This window comes from Tursiops truncatus, chromosome 20 (assembly GCF_011762595.2).
Source record: "Tursiops truncatus isolate mTurTru1 chromosome 20, mTurTru1.mat.Y, whole genome shotgun sequence".
NCBI lineage: Eukaryota > Metazoa > Chordata > Mammalia > Artiodactyla > Delphinidae > Tursiops > Tursiops truncatus.
In genome coordinates, this window is record NC_047053.1 from 9,283,012 (window position 1) to 9,298,148 (window position 15,137).

The 15,137-nt window shown below is 41.5% G+C and overlaps 1 long non-coding RNA gene across 3 annotated transcripts in view; it reads left to right on the plus strand.

Moving 5' to 3' along the window:
• The window catches only part of LOC141277400 (uncharacterized), a 124,514-nt gene that overhangs the window by 22,851 nt on the left and 86,526 nt on the right, over nt 1–15,137 (plus strand). For all 3 annotated transcript variants that reach the window (XR_012328754.1, XR_012328756.1, XR_012328755.1), the window contains exon 2: nt 14,890–15,002. This is a non-coding gene — a long non-coding RNA (uncharacterized lncRNA). The remainder of the gene's footprint in view (nt 1–14,889; nt 15,003–15,137) is intronic.

Consider the following 15,137-nt stretch of genomic DNA (forward strand, 5'->3'; position numbering starts at 1 on the left):
GAAAGTCCGCGCACAGCAACGAAGACCCAACGCAGCCAAAAATAAACAAATTAATTTAAAAAAAAAGCACCAGGTCACCATAACCCAGTTCAAGAATTATAATATTGCCAGTATCCTATTATCTATACCACCCTCCCCCCAAAGAAAACCTCTCCCAGAAATAACCACTCTTCTAATCTTGTGATAACCATTTCCTTGCCTATCTTTATAGCTTTTCCATGTAGATATGCATTATTTAGTTCTGACTGTTTTTGAACTTTATATAAATGGAATCATACTAAATTATTTTTATCTTGCTTTCTTAGCTCAGTATTTGTAATATTAATTCATGTTGCTGCATATAGCTATAGTTCATTCATTTTTATTGCTTTGCAGTGTCTTTTATATGAATATACCACAATTAATATATCTATTTCACTGTTGATGGACAATGGATGGTTACCTATTAATAGCTGTTAAGAATAACGTCATCTTGGACTTCCCTGGTGGCACAGTGGTTAAGAATCCGCCTGCCAATGCAGTGGACACAGGTTCGATCCCTGGTCCGGGAAGATCCCACATGCTGTGGAGCAGCTAAGCCCGTGTGCCACAACTACTGAGCCTGCACTCTAGAGCCAGCGTGCCACAACTACTGAAGCCTGCGCACCTAGAGTCCGTGCTCCGCAGCAAGAGAAGCCACCACGATGAGAAGCACATGCACCGCAAAGAAGAGTAGCCCCCGCTTGCCGCAACTAGAGAAAGCCCGTGCACAGCAACAAAGACCCAAGGCAGCCAAAAATAAATAAATAAAAAATAAATTAATTTAAAAGAAAAGAAAGAATAATGTCATCTTTTTCATGTATGTGGTGTGTATGGGCAAGAGTTTCTCATGGGTGTGTACCTAGAATTGGAATCGCTAGTTTGTAGGATATGAGCAAATTCAACTTTATTTAGAAAATGCCAGTGATTTTCCAAAGTGGCTCTAGGAATTTAAGTTCTCATGAGCAGTGAATGGGAATTGTTCCACATCCTCAGTAATCGTTGGTGTTATGAGTGTTTTTATTTTAGCTATTCCAGAAGCATGTAGTTGTATCTCATTGAAGTTTTAAGTTGTATTTCTCTGATTATTAATGAGGTTGGGAATTTAAAAATATACTTATTACTATTTGGATCTCTTCTTTTTTTAATTATTTATTTTTGGCTGCGTTGGGTCTTCGTTGCTGCATGTGAGCTTTCTCTAGTTGTAGCGAGCGGGGGCTACTCTTTGTTGCAGTGCGCGGGCTTCTCTTTTCGGTGGCTACTCTTGTTGCAGCACACGGGCCCTAGAGCATGTGGGCTCAGTAGTTGTGGCTTGTGGGCTCTAGGACACATGAGTTTCAGTAGTTGTGATGCACAGGCTCAGTAGTTGTGGCTCACAGTCTCTAGAGTGCACGCTCAGTAGTTGTGGTGCACGGGCTTAGTTGCTCTGCGGCATGTGGGATCTTCCTGGACTAGGGATCGAACCCATGTCCCCCGCATTGGTAGGCGGATTCTTAACCACTGTGCCACCAGGGAAGTCCCTGGATCTCTTCTTTTGTGAATTGCCTGTCCAAGTGTTTTGCCTAGTTATTATTAGTTTGTCTCTTACTTTTTTTCTTTAAATATTTACTTATTTATTTATTTAGGCTGCACCAGGTCTTAGTTGTGGCACGCAGGAACTTTGTTGTGGCATGCGGACTTCTTAGTTGCAGCATGTGGTTTCTTAGTTGCAGCATGCAGGATCTAGTTCCCTGACCAGGGATCAAACCCGGGTCCCCTACATTGGTAGCGCAGAGTCTTACCCACTGGACCACCAGGGAAGTCCCATGCATTGCTAGTAATTTTTGACTGGATTCCAGATATTGTGAATTTTATGCTGTTGGATGCTTGATTTTGTTGTGTGAAAAGATAAACTGGTACATATTAAAATTTTTAAAGTTTATTTGGGCAAAAATCTATTCAAATCAGGTAGCATCCAATCCAGCAGAAAGAAAGGCGCTCTGAGGAGCTGTACAAAATGAAGGATGTTTGTAGGCAGAAAGGAGTGGGAACAAGGAAACTAGACTAGGCGAAAAATCGGGTTGGTTATTGCAGTTACTTTCCTTTAAGGGATGGCAGGGGTCTATCAGGCAGGTTATCTAACTAATGCTGATCAAGTGATCTTACATTGACTGCATTAATTCCATTTCTGAGGAAGCCGAAACTATGATCAAGTCTCGGTTTGACATGGAACTTAGCATAAGCAGCTCCATTTTGGGCAGAAATGTTGACTTACAAATCCGCAAGTAATTGTCCTCTTTCTGGCAATAGTTTGCCTAGCCTCGTGGAATTGCACCCTTGGTCAGATTGGTTTTGAGCCCGACACTCAAGGAGACCCCCGTGCAGGTTTCTGAAGCTCTTTCTCTGTGTATATTCCTCCTCTCTGGTGTTCTGCCCCCTCGACCTCCCTGAACTCTGATCTCTGTTTCCTGAGTTCAGTGAAGCTCTTTTGAGATTCCCCTCCTATGTTGCAGTCCAGAAACTTCCTGCAGGCAGAAAGCCTGGGCAATTGTAGCTTTCATCTCATTAGTTTCCCTTCACAGTCCCGTACTACCTGTTTTTCTGTGTTTGAAAATGTTTGTTTTTGCATAAATTCCGGGGTTTTTTTTTAATGTCAGGAGGGCAAGTCCCATAGTAGTTACCAAGTTTTCAGCTTTTTACTTGTTATTTTCTTTGTGATTCTTTCTATTATACAAATCTGAGAAAATAATTATCCTCTTAGAAATATAATAAACCCACCTTTGAATAAACCCTTCTTTCAAAGAAAGAAGAGGTGGGTTTAGTAGTGAGGATGGAAGAGTGAATTTAAGAGATACTGTAATAGGAACAAGTGTTAGAATCTAGTCATTACACGTGGGGGTGTGGTATGTAAAAATAGCAAGACATTAAAGATGACCTAAAGTTATAATAAAAATGGTATTGCTTCAGTCTGAAAATAAAGCTTCAGTCAAATGAGAAGATGTCCTCATCCTGAGGTAATGTCACTTATTATTATTATTTTTTGCAACTTGAGTAAGAAGATGAAGGTGCGTATCCAAAGAAGACATAACAATATTAAAGAAGTCACACTATATAAACAATGAGATGTTATATAAAAAGCACTAAACTGTGAGTCAGAAATTCTGCATTTTAGTTCCCATTCTGTCATTTACAGGCTCTGTAGCCTGTAGTCATCTGAGCCTTAGTTTCTTTGTTTGTTCCATGGGAAAAACATGTCATGCTTACCTCCCAGGTGAGGCTCAAATGAAATAATGCAAGTGAGAGTGCTTTGTAAATCACTTACATCATCCACAGGTAAGATATCGCTGTATGATTGTTACTGTTTTGCCTAGTAAGTATCAAGATGTGGAAGATCAGAGTAAAGCTTCAGTCAAAGCCAGATAGTTGTAATCTTGGAGTGCTTCCTGTAGAAGGTGTCATTAAAGATAGAAACAATAGCTAGGTGGGAAGGAACTGTCATGGGAACCACCATAAACAAAACTTCAGAGGCAGAAACAAGCTCTCTTTTTATGTTACCATCTGGGACAGTTTACCCTCCCCCTGCAAAGAATAGGTGATCAACACTTTGAGGAAATCAGAGCGGAGAGTTTAAAGGCTGGAGTGGGGATTTTAAGGGTGTGCTGGGGGAGAGGTGAGGACACTGGCTGAGAAGAAGCTAAGAGGGATGGCTGGAAAGAGAGATAGAAAGATGTGGGAGAGAAAAGTGGTTTTCTCACTATTCTTTGGCTAGAGTGGGAGTGAATGGTAATTATAAAAGTAATGTCAACTAATTGTAGAAATTCATGCATAACAGAAGGGAAAGCCCTCAACTCTTTTTCACTTTGGAGAGGTGACTGATCCTAATAATTTGGTGTATGTCCTTTCACACTTTTCCCAATGCATACATAACACATATAGTACAAACTTAAATTCACAGCAAACAACAGTTACCTCCCTAAACCTAGAATCCTTCTCTACCATTGCCTTCTTAGGCCCTGTGCTAATTCTCTTCCTAACCCCCACATTAGCTTTCTTGCTTTTTCTTCCTCACCCCTAACAGGAAATAAACCTCAAGGCTCAGTCCTTGGCTACCCGCTCTTCCCTCTACATTCTTTGCTCTTGAAGATCACTTCCAAGCAGATGACTTCCCCAGTTTCCTCTTCAATACCTGACTTATCTCAAGAGTTTCAAGTCTGTATCTCCTACAACCTGCTGGACATCTCTTCCTTGATCTCTTACCCACCCCTCTCACTTGGACCTTGTCTACAACCAAGATCAGCCATTTGTCTCAAAAGGGCTCCTTCTTCCAGATTTCCTGTTTTTGTCATTTATATTCCCCTAAATTCATGTGCTCAGAACTCTGGCTTTGGTCCAATTGTTTCTTCTCTCAATATCTTTCTCCTCATATCATCTTTTTTTAAAAATAGATTTTATTTATTTATTTATTTATTGGCTGTGTTGGGTTTTCCATTGCTGTGCACGGGCTTTCTCTAGTTGCCGAGGGCTTCTCATTGCGGTGGCTTCTCTTGTTGCAGAGCACAGGCTCTAGGCGCACAGGCTTCAGTAGTTGTGGCACATGGGCTTCAGTGGTTGTGACTCGCGGGCTCTGAAGAGCAGGCTCAGTAGTTGTGGTGCACGGGCTTAGTTGCTCCGCAGCATGTGGCATCTTCCCTGACCAGGGCTTGAACCCATGTCCCCTGCACTGGCAGGCAGATTCTTAACCACTGTGCCACCAGGGAAGTCCCCATATCATCTTTTCATTCCCTCTTTTCACCACCTACACCATGACAGTCATCCTGCCACAGATCCCTCCCTACCCTTATCCATGTCCTCACAGCTGCACACCAACCTATAAAACACTATTTACATCTTAATCTTCTATTCCTCCTCAACATAGAATTCCTCACCTTCTTGCTTAGCTGCCACTGTCCCAATTCCTCAACCTGGTGATGATACCTCTCACAGTCTAGCACCAAATTATCTTTCTAATCTCATCACCATGACTCTTCTATACCTCCTTTCCATTCCAGCCCAAATAATTTAATCACTGTTCTCTGAAAACGCCTTTTACCTGTTGGCTCCTGGATCTTTGTTCAAACTGCTAACTCAGCTTAAATTCTGATTCCATTTTTCTGAACTTGTCCAAGAACCCTAGTTCAAAACCAGGTCAAGCCTTGTCTCCTCCAAGAAGAATTTTCTGACCATCTCCACTGTCGGTGGTACCATCCCTTCCAGAACCTAAGGACACTGATTATTGAGAGACTAGATTGGTCTTTCTATATTATCTCGTTAGATACTTGTTTGGCCTCTTTGAGTTTCCCATGTATAGCGACTATACTTCATTCCTCTGTTTACCGTCAGTGCCTGGCACAGGGCCTGGGCATCACAGATGTTCAGTAGCTTTTATGAAACGATTATGCTTGGGGATAGAATGTTGATGGTGTGGAGACAAAGGAGATAAAGTTTGGGGGATAAAGAAGAGGGATATTATGGGAAGAGTTGAGGAATAAAATTGTGGCAGAGGACAAAGAGAAGAGGTTGAAGGAGGGGCAGAAATGGGTGTTTGGGAATGAAGGATATAAACATGAGATTGAGTGAAGATCGTGCTCCCACCTGTCTTTGGTAGGGCCCAGGAATAGAGGCCCTATCAAGATGTGGTCATGAGGCGGTTGTGTGATGGGCCTCGGGCTAGGGAGAATTAGGTGAAGTTGGCTCTCTCAGCTCTACTGTGGCAGGCAGCCAATGAATTGTTTAATTTAACTCTTACAGGGACTCAAAGAAGCACCTTCTAGAACGCCTGGTTACTTGTTTCACAGAAAAGGAAGTGTAAAGATAGGAAAGTATTTTGTTTACTGGATTCATTCACAAAATGTTTGTTGAGCACCTATTATATACCAGGCACCAAGAATACAGAGATTTTTGTCCTCAAGGAGTTCCTAGTCTGGTGGGGGAAACAAAATGATTTAAAAAAATGCAACCGTATGTTACTATAAGAATGAATTCTATATAGGGTGTGGAGCACAAAGCAGGGACGGGTCAGTTTACCTTGTGGAGACAGAAAAGACTTCTCAGGGGAACAACTTGAACTGAGCCTTGAAATCTGAGTAGGCATCTGCCAGGTTGGTGGGAACAGAGGAGACCTGGGGAGACGGGAGGCACTCTGGGCAGATAGGCAACAAGAGTTCCAGGGAGCTGGTGTAATTTCAGGGAAATTCATGAGGTTGGGATCAGGAAGAGATAAGTGATGTGGTTGGAAAGGAAACAGGAGACTCATGAGAAGAGTTCTTTGGAGTGCTGGTGAGAGATGATAAGGGCCAGCAACAAGGCGGGGTTAGCAGGAATAGAGGTAGAGGAGGGTGAAAGAGATGCTAAGGAAGTAGAATTGTCAAGACTTATTCCACTGGTGATGGTAGGGAGAGAATGGAGAGAAGGATGTGAGAGAGAGTGTGGAAAAGGGGGAGAGAAGGCAAGAGAGGCTGATCCAGTAAGACTTCCTGGTTCCTGGCTGAGGCAAGTAGGTGTATGATGGTATCATTTACTGAGATGCGGGACACATAAGGAGTGGAAGGATTGGGAAATACAATAAACTTGGCTTTTGGCAAATCAAGTTTGAAGCACCTCTTGGAGTTGTAGAAGAGTACCTCATGGCCCACTTCACTGTCCACTGCTTTGCATATGTAAAGCTTTGATGTCTGAGAAAGGTCAAAAGAATCCTTGGTAGAGTGACTATAAGCAAGTGCAATCCAATTCAAAATAAGTTCTTGAACATTTACTATGTGCCACACTGCAACACACACTAATCTCCAAGGGGACTCTATCTGCCTTGTTCACATTTGCATCCCAGTGCCTGGTACAGTGACTGATACACAGTGGACATTTAATTAATATTTGTTGAATGAATAACTGAATGTATGAACGAACACGTTTGGTAATGAGAATACAGCAATGAATAGCTCCTGAATCTCTCCCTTAGGAACTTACTGTCTGGTTGGGGAGACAAATGCATGCACAAACAGTGTCGAACAGCATATTAACGCTTGAATAGAAGTTGGATGTAAGGGCAATAAGGACTCGGGGGAGAGGGAGTGACTTACTCAGTCCTTGTGCTGGGTTTTACAGTTTTCTAGGCAGAGAAGAGGAAAAGACATTCCAGAAGGAAGGAACAGACCAAATAAAGGCCTAGAAGGGTGAAAGTGTCTGACATGGTTCTCAGACTAACAGTTTAGTGCAGCTGTACTCCACATGGCAATCATCATGCCTGCCATCCCCTTATAAGGAAATATTCCACATCCACATCCCTTGCTGAGGGAAAGCTCTGAGTGTTCTTGCTTTACACAAAATGAAACTGCTGTTCAGCCACAGGTGGCCACTCACCCCAAAAGAGACAAATCATACGCTGTCTAGCAGCCTAAGAGGTATACTTGAGCGGAGCCACTGTCAAAACCAGAAGGAGCAGGGCTGTTCTGCTCACTGTGATGTGAGTATGTCTCTGTGTGTGGTGGTGGTGATGGTGGTGGTATGGGAAACCAGAGAGAATCGGGCAGTTAGCCATACCTTCAAAGATGGAGAGAAGCCAGAGAGGCCAAGCTGGCCATAGGAAACAGAAGTTACAAAAAAAGTAGACGCCACATGGCAGAAAAAAGACATGCTGAGCAGAGGGAGAAGCAGCAGTTGTTTTCAGAGTGAGAAGCAGATGGAATCAGAGGTCATCCAGTTAGATCACCGTCTACATATATTAAAACCCATTAGTAATGTTAGAATACTTGCTGTCCACCATCAAACATATTTAATAATTCATTAGGAGAGGATATTTGAAATTTCTGTTGTTCTTCCTTTATTCCCAGTGACCCAAGTTTCCTGCTCATATCATTTCTGTTTGAATAACTTCTTTTAGCAATTCTTTTGGAGCAGGTCTGCTGGCAATGGATTCTCTTAGTTTTTCTTCATCTGAGAATGTCTTTATTTCATCATCATTTCTCCAGGATATTTTTTCTGGATATAGAATTCTGAGTTAACAGGTTTTTTTTCCTCTCAGCACTTAAAAAATATTATTCTACTTTATTCTGGCCTCCATTGTTTCTAATGAGAATTCCACACTCATTTGGATCATTGTTTCTCTATAGAAGTGTGTTTCTTTTCTCTGTCTGCTTTCAAGATTTTTTCTTTGTTTTTAGTTTTCAGTGGTTTGCTTGTGATATGCCTGGGTGACGATTTTTTGTTTGGTTGGTTTTTTATCCTGTTGGTAATTTGGTGAGCTTTTGGAATCTATAGGTCTATGTCTTTTATAAAATTTGAGAAGCTTTGTTAAGCCATTATTTCTTTTTAAGAAGTATTTTCCTATACCACACTCTCTTTCCTGTACTTCTTTGACTCTGATGACATGAATGTTAGACCTTTTGGTTTTGTCCTACATATCCTTGAGGCACTGTTTACTTTTTTCAATCTCTTTTCCTCTATGTTATTCAAATTGCATAGTTTCTATAAATATATGTATACTTTTTATTTTATTTATTTATTTTTGGCTACATCAGGTCTTAGTTGCAGTGTGTGGGCTTCTCTCTAGTTGTGGCGTGCAGGTTCTCTAGTTGTGGCATGCAGGCTCAGTAGTTGTGTGAGCATGTGGGCTCAGTAGTTGTGGCACTCAGGCTCTTTAGTTGTGGCACACAGGCTCAGCCTAGTTGCCCTGCAGCATGTGGGATCTTAGTTCCCCGATCAGGGATCAAACCCACGTCCCCTGCATTGGAAGGCGGATTCTCAACTGCTGGACCACCAGGGAAATTCCTATTATCTGTATTCAAGTTCACTGAATCTTTCTTTCATCAGTTTCTTTCTGTCATTGAGTTCATTTGATGAATTTAAAAAAAATTTTACTCATTGTAATTTTCAGTTCTAGAATATTCATTTGGTTCTTCTTTATATTTTCTATTTATTTTCCTGAGATTTTCCATCTCTTCATTCATTTCAACAGTGTTTGCCCTTACTTGTTGGAGTATTTTATAATCATTCCTTCAAAGTCTTTGTCAAATAATCCCAACATCTGTCCCAATATCTTCACATTGATATCTATTGTCTCTTCTCATGTGAGTTGAGATATTCCTGGTACGAGTAATTTTGGAGTGTAATCTGGATATTTTGAATATTATGTTATGAGACTCAATCTTGTTTAAGTCCTATAGAGCATGCTGGTATTTTTGTTTTCTCAGGCAATTGAGCTGGTTGGATTCAGGTCACAAATTCCAATCAGTGTTCTGTGGTTGTGGTTTCAACGCCAGTTCTATTTTCCAGGCCTTTGCAATGCTATTTGGATCTGTCCCACGTTTGTGCCACCCAGTGGCCAGTGGTAGCCTGTCATTTAATTCAGTTCTCAAAGTCTGTTGACTTTGTTCAGTTCTCCTGTCTGTTCGTGATCTGATCCTTACCTGTGCAGTTCAGGAGTGAGCCCAGGAGTTCATATACAACATTTTGGGGTTTCTTTCCTAAGATCTTCCCTCTCTGTGGTAACCCCAGTGCTTTCAAGTTCCCTGGGATTTCCCTTTTCGGTCCTCCAGCCAGAAAATTAGGGCTTAATTTACCCCACTTTGCTGTACATTTATTACAATTGTGCCCTCATCTGGGTTCAAGCAGCAAGAGGACAGAGAGGAAAAAAAGTCCGTGGGGTTTTTCCCATCCTCTTGGGACCACACCTCTTCTAATTGGAAAGGAAAGTTCCACTTCTTCAGAGTTGTGAGTACCTATAGGTCCTTGCTGCTACCGTTGTCATTCCCAGGTGATCCCTTTCCCACGATCTAAGCCGGACCCGAGAGCTTCCCCTGAAGCTCTCTCTGTCCATGCTGATTTACACTTCCAGTTTTTAGGCTGCCTTGAAGTCAGTTTAGGGGCTACTGGAAGGGAAAAAAAAATAGTAAACTCACTGCCAGTTTGCACTCTGGTCTTACTCCTCAATCCACATGCTAGTACCACTTTTCAGAGTCTCTTTATTTCCTTCCATTATTTGTTCTTTTGTATATTTGCACTTTCTCACTTCCTCATTTTTGATTGGGCTAATGAGTTATTTACCTTTAAAAAAGTATTTTAGATTTATATAGTAGTTCTGTTTTTCTTGTTTTCTAATTTATTATAATTTGGTTTTCTTCGTTCGTTCCTTTCTGCAGCTTTCCTTTGGTTTATTTTGTTATTATTTTCTATCTTTTAAAAAAGATGCTTATTTCTCCATTTTGTTTTGAAATATGTATTTAAGGTGATTAAGTATTCCTCTTAGTACTACTTGAGCCACATTTCATAGATTCTGGTATATATTCTTTACATTATTATTTTTATTATTTCCATTAATTCTTTTGTTTTGGGTTATGTTTCCATTTTGACCCAATTATATGAAAGAGAGCTTTATTTTTAACTTCCAGGACAGAGAGGACTCTTTGATTTTCTTATTAAATTCATTTGTTGCAATATGATTATAGGATATTTTCTGCATTATTTCTGTTTTGGGGGGTGTTTGAAATATTTCTTAAAGACTTAAATATGATTAATTTTAATAAATATTATTGGACAATTGAAAGGATGAAGTATCCTCTGCTTTTAGGATGCAGAGTTTGATATATATCAGTAAGGTCTGCTTTGTTAATTATATTGTTTAGGTCAACTCTATTTTTAGGGTTTTTATTTTAACTATTTTTTTTTTTATGGCCTCACTGCACAGCTTGCAGGATCTTAGTTACCCAACCAGGGCTTGAACCTGGGCCCCAGCAGTGAAAGCGCTGAGTCGTAACCACTAGACCGCCAGGGAACTTCCCTATTTTTAGTTTAAAAAAAAATTATTATTTGTTTTTGATTGGATGAAACAAGTAATTTAAAGCCTCTTTTTTATTAGCACGTTTCTGTTTCCTTCTTCTTGCTTATTTTGTAATTTCTGCTTTGTGAAGGTTATTTTTATGTTGTTTGGTACATTGATAATCATAATCGTTACATTTTCATTGCCAATTGTACCCTTTTTTTTATTGGAGTATAATTGCTTCACATTACTGTGTTAGTTTGTGTTGTATAACAAAGTGACTCAGCCATATGCATACATATATCCCCATATCCCCTCCCTCTTGAGCCTCCCTCCCACCCTACCTATCCCACCCCTCTAGGTCATCACAAAGCACCGAGCTGATCTCCCTGTGCTGTGCTGCTGCTTCCCACTAGCTAACTATTTTATTTGGTAGTGTATATATGTCAATGCCACTCTCACTTTGCCCCAGCTTTCCCCTCCCTACCGTGTCCTCAAGTCCATTCTCCATGTCTACGTCTATATTCCTGCCCTGACACTAGGTTCATCAGTACCATTTTTATTCCATATATATGCGTTAGCATATGGTATTTGTTTTTCTCTTTCTGACTTACTTCACTCTGTATGACAGTCTCTAGGTCCATCCACGTCTCTACAAATGACCCAATTTCGGACTTCCCTGGTGGCGCAGTGGTTGACAGTCTGCCTGCCGATGCAGGGGACACGGGTTCGTGCCCCGGTCCAGGAGGATCCCACATTTCGCGGAGCGGGCCCGTGAACCATGGCCGCTGAGCCTGCGCGTCCGGAGCCTGTGCCCCGCAATGGGAGAGGCCACAACAGTGAGAGACCCGCGTACCGCATAAAAAAAAAAAAAAAAAAAAAGACCCAATTTCATTCCTTTTTATGGCTGAGTAATATTCCATTGTATATATGTGCCACATCTTCTTTATCCATTCATCTGTCGATGGACGTTTAGGTTGCTTCCATGACCTGGCTATTGTAAATAGTGCTGCAGTGAACATTGAGCTGCATGTGTCTTTTTGAATTACGGTTTTCTCTGGGTATATGCCCAGTAGTGGGATTGCTGGGTCATATGGTGATTCGATTTTTTTTTTTAAGATCTTTTTTAAAATTTAATTTAATTTTACTTTTTTTTGCTGTGTTGGGTCTTTGTTTCTGTGCAAGGGCTTTCTCTAGTTGCGGCGAGCGGGGGCCACTCTTCATCGCGGTGCGCGGGCCTCTCACTATTGCAGCCTCTCTTGTTGCGGAGCACAGGCTCCAGACGCGCAGGCTCAGTAGTTGTGGCTCACAGGCCTAGTTGCTCCGCAGCATGTGGGATCCTTCCAGACCAGGGCTCGAACCCATGTCTCCTGCATTAGCAGGCAGATTCTCAACCACTGCGCCACCAGGGAAGCCCTGGTAATTCGATTTTTAGTTGTTTTTTTTTTTGCGGTATGCGGTCCTCTCACTGTTGTGGCCTCTCCCATTGCGGAGCACAGGCTCCAGACGCGCAGGCTCAGCAGCCATGGCTCACGGGCCCAGCCGCTCTGCAGCATGTGGGATCTTCCCAAACCAGGGCGTGAACCCATGTCCCCTGCATCGGCAGGTGGACTCTCAACCACTGAGCCACCAGGGAAGCCCCGATTTTTAGTTTTTTAAGGAACTTCCATACTGTTCTGCATATTGGCTGTATCAATTTACATTCCCACCAACACTGCAGGAGGGTTTCCTTTTCTCTACACGCTCTCCAGCATTTGTTGTTTGTAGATTTTCTGATGATGCCCATTCTGACCAGTGTGCGGTGATACCTCACTGTAGTTTTGATTTGCATTTCTCTAATAATTAGTGTTGTTGAGCGCTTTTCATGTGCTTCTTGGCCATCTGTATGTCTTCTTTGGAGAAATGTCTATTTAGGTCTTCTGCCCAGTTTTTGATTGGGTTGTTTGTTTTTTTAATATTGAGCTGCATGAGCTGTTTATATATTTTGGAGATTAATCCTTTGTCTGTTGATTCGTTTGCAAATATTTTCTCCCATTCTGAGGGTTGTCTTTTTGTCTTGTTTGTAGTTTCCTTTGCTTTGCAAAGGCTTTTAAGTTTCATTAGGTCCCATTTGTTTATTTTTGTTTTTATTTCCATTACTCTAGGAGGTAGATCAAAAAAGATCTTGCTGGGGCTTCCCTGGTGGCGCAGTGGTTGAGAGTCCACCTGCCGATGCAGGGGACATGGGTTCGTGCCCCGGTCTGGGGGGGTCCCGCATGCCGCGCAGCGGCTGGGCCCTTGGGCAATGGCCGCTGAGCCTGTGCGTCCAGAGCCTGTGCACTGCAGTGGGAGAGGCCACAACGGTGAGAGGCCCACATACCACAAAAAAAAAAAAAAAAAAAATCTTGCTGTGATTTATGTCTAAGAGTGTTCTTCCTATGTTTTCCTCTAAGAGTTTTATAGTGTCCAGTCTTACATTTAGGTCTTTAATCCATTTTGAGTTTATTTTTGTGTATGGTGTTATGGAGTGTTCTAATTTCATTCTTTTACATGTAGCTGTCCAGTTTTCCCAGCACCACTTATTGAAGAGACTGTCTTTTCTCCAGTGTATATCCTTGCCTCCTTTGTCATAGATTAGTTGACCATAGGTGCGTGGGTTTATCTCTGGGCTTTCTATCCTGTTCCATTGATCTATATTTCTGTTTTTGTGCCAGTACCATATTGTTTTGATTACTGTAGCTTTGTAGTATAGTCTGAAGTCAGGGAGTCTGATTCCTCCAGCTCCATTTTTTTCCCTCAAGACTGCTTTGGCTATTCGGGGTCTTTTGTGTCTCCATACAGATTTTAAGATTTTTTGTTTAGAACTGCTTTTGCTGCTTCCCATAGGTTTTGGGTCATCGTGTTTTCATTGTCATTTGTTTCTATGTATATTTTGATTTCTTCTTTGATTTCTTCAGTGATCTCTTGGTTATTTAGTAACACACTGTTTAGCCTCCATGTATTTGTGTTTGTTACAGTTTTTTTCCTGCAGTTAATTTTCTCCAGTTGTACCCTTTAGCTTTATAAAGTAACCTTGCTGTCTTGGCTCGAATTCCACCTTGTCGATTATTAAAATCATGACTTCTGCTTTAAAAAACTTGTTGCATACCCTTGCCAATGTTTTAATCTTTAAAATAAACTTTAAGAGTGGTTCTAGATTTACAGAAAAATTGTACTGAGATTTACAGAAAAAGTGTACAAAATTGAAGGTTGTACTGAGAGTTTTCATATACTCCACACCTAGTTTCCTCTATTGTTAACATCTTACGTTAGTATAAGGCTTTAAACGTGAAGAGAGTGAGAGGAAGCAAATAACACAAATTGATAATGTAGGAAGTGGAGAAACGAGAATACACATAAAACATTTAAAAAATAAACCAGTAAAATAAGCAAATCTCAAGCGAGCTTTAGTTTTTTCACAAAGTGAGAGAGTAGGAATAAACCATGAGAAGGAATGAAAGAAACACTACTTATACAGTATAGGCTTAAAAAAAAAAAAAGTAGTAACTCTGCAGCAGGGATAGACAGGAGGGAGTGCTCTAGGAGTCCCTGGTAATTTACAAAGCCTGTTGTTTGAACCTCATCATTACCTGACACATCTAGGGGTTTTTTTGTTTGTTTCTTTTGTTTGTTTGTTTTGGTTTGGTTTTCTTGGCCATGCCGTGGCTTGCGGGACCTTAGTTCCCTGACCAGGGATCGAACCCAGGCCCCTGCAGTGAAAGTGCCAAATCCTAAACACTGGACCACCAGGGAATTCTCCATGCTGTAACATTTTATTCAGTTAAGTGTCAACGGTCCTCTTTTTAAGTAGTTATTGTTGCTTTGATTTCAGCTAGTCCACAAAGTAGAAAATATAACCCACCTGGTCTGAAGATGAGACACTAAAACCGCACATTTTAATTCCTCAGTTTATTCCTCATGGTTTAAATAGAGAGCCCTCTAGGGGGCAGCAGTGGAATGACAGGAGCTGCTGTTTGGATATTGTGGAGAAGAGGGAGAGACAAAATGGTGACCTCTAGACCAGAGCTTCTAGGTAAAAGAGAAGACTTGGCATTAGAACTCTTGATCCTTTCTCTTACTGTTTACAGATGGCCACGATGTCACACACTGCAGTGGAAACCATTCACAGAGGATCCAATGTGAGTGCCCACCTGGAGTTGTGCAGCAGTGCAGCCCTACAAGAGTACAGATGGAGTGAGGGGTAAGAAGTGATCAAAGTCAGATCAAAGGAATGTGACCAAGATTCCCAAAGGTGTTTTTTCTTTTTTGCGGTACGCGGGCCTCTCACCGCTGGGGCCCCTCCCGTCGCGGAGCACAGGCTCCGGACGCGCAGGCC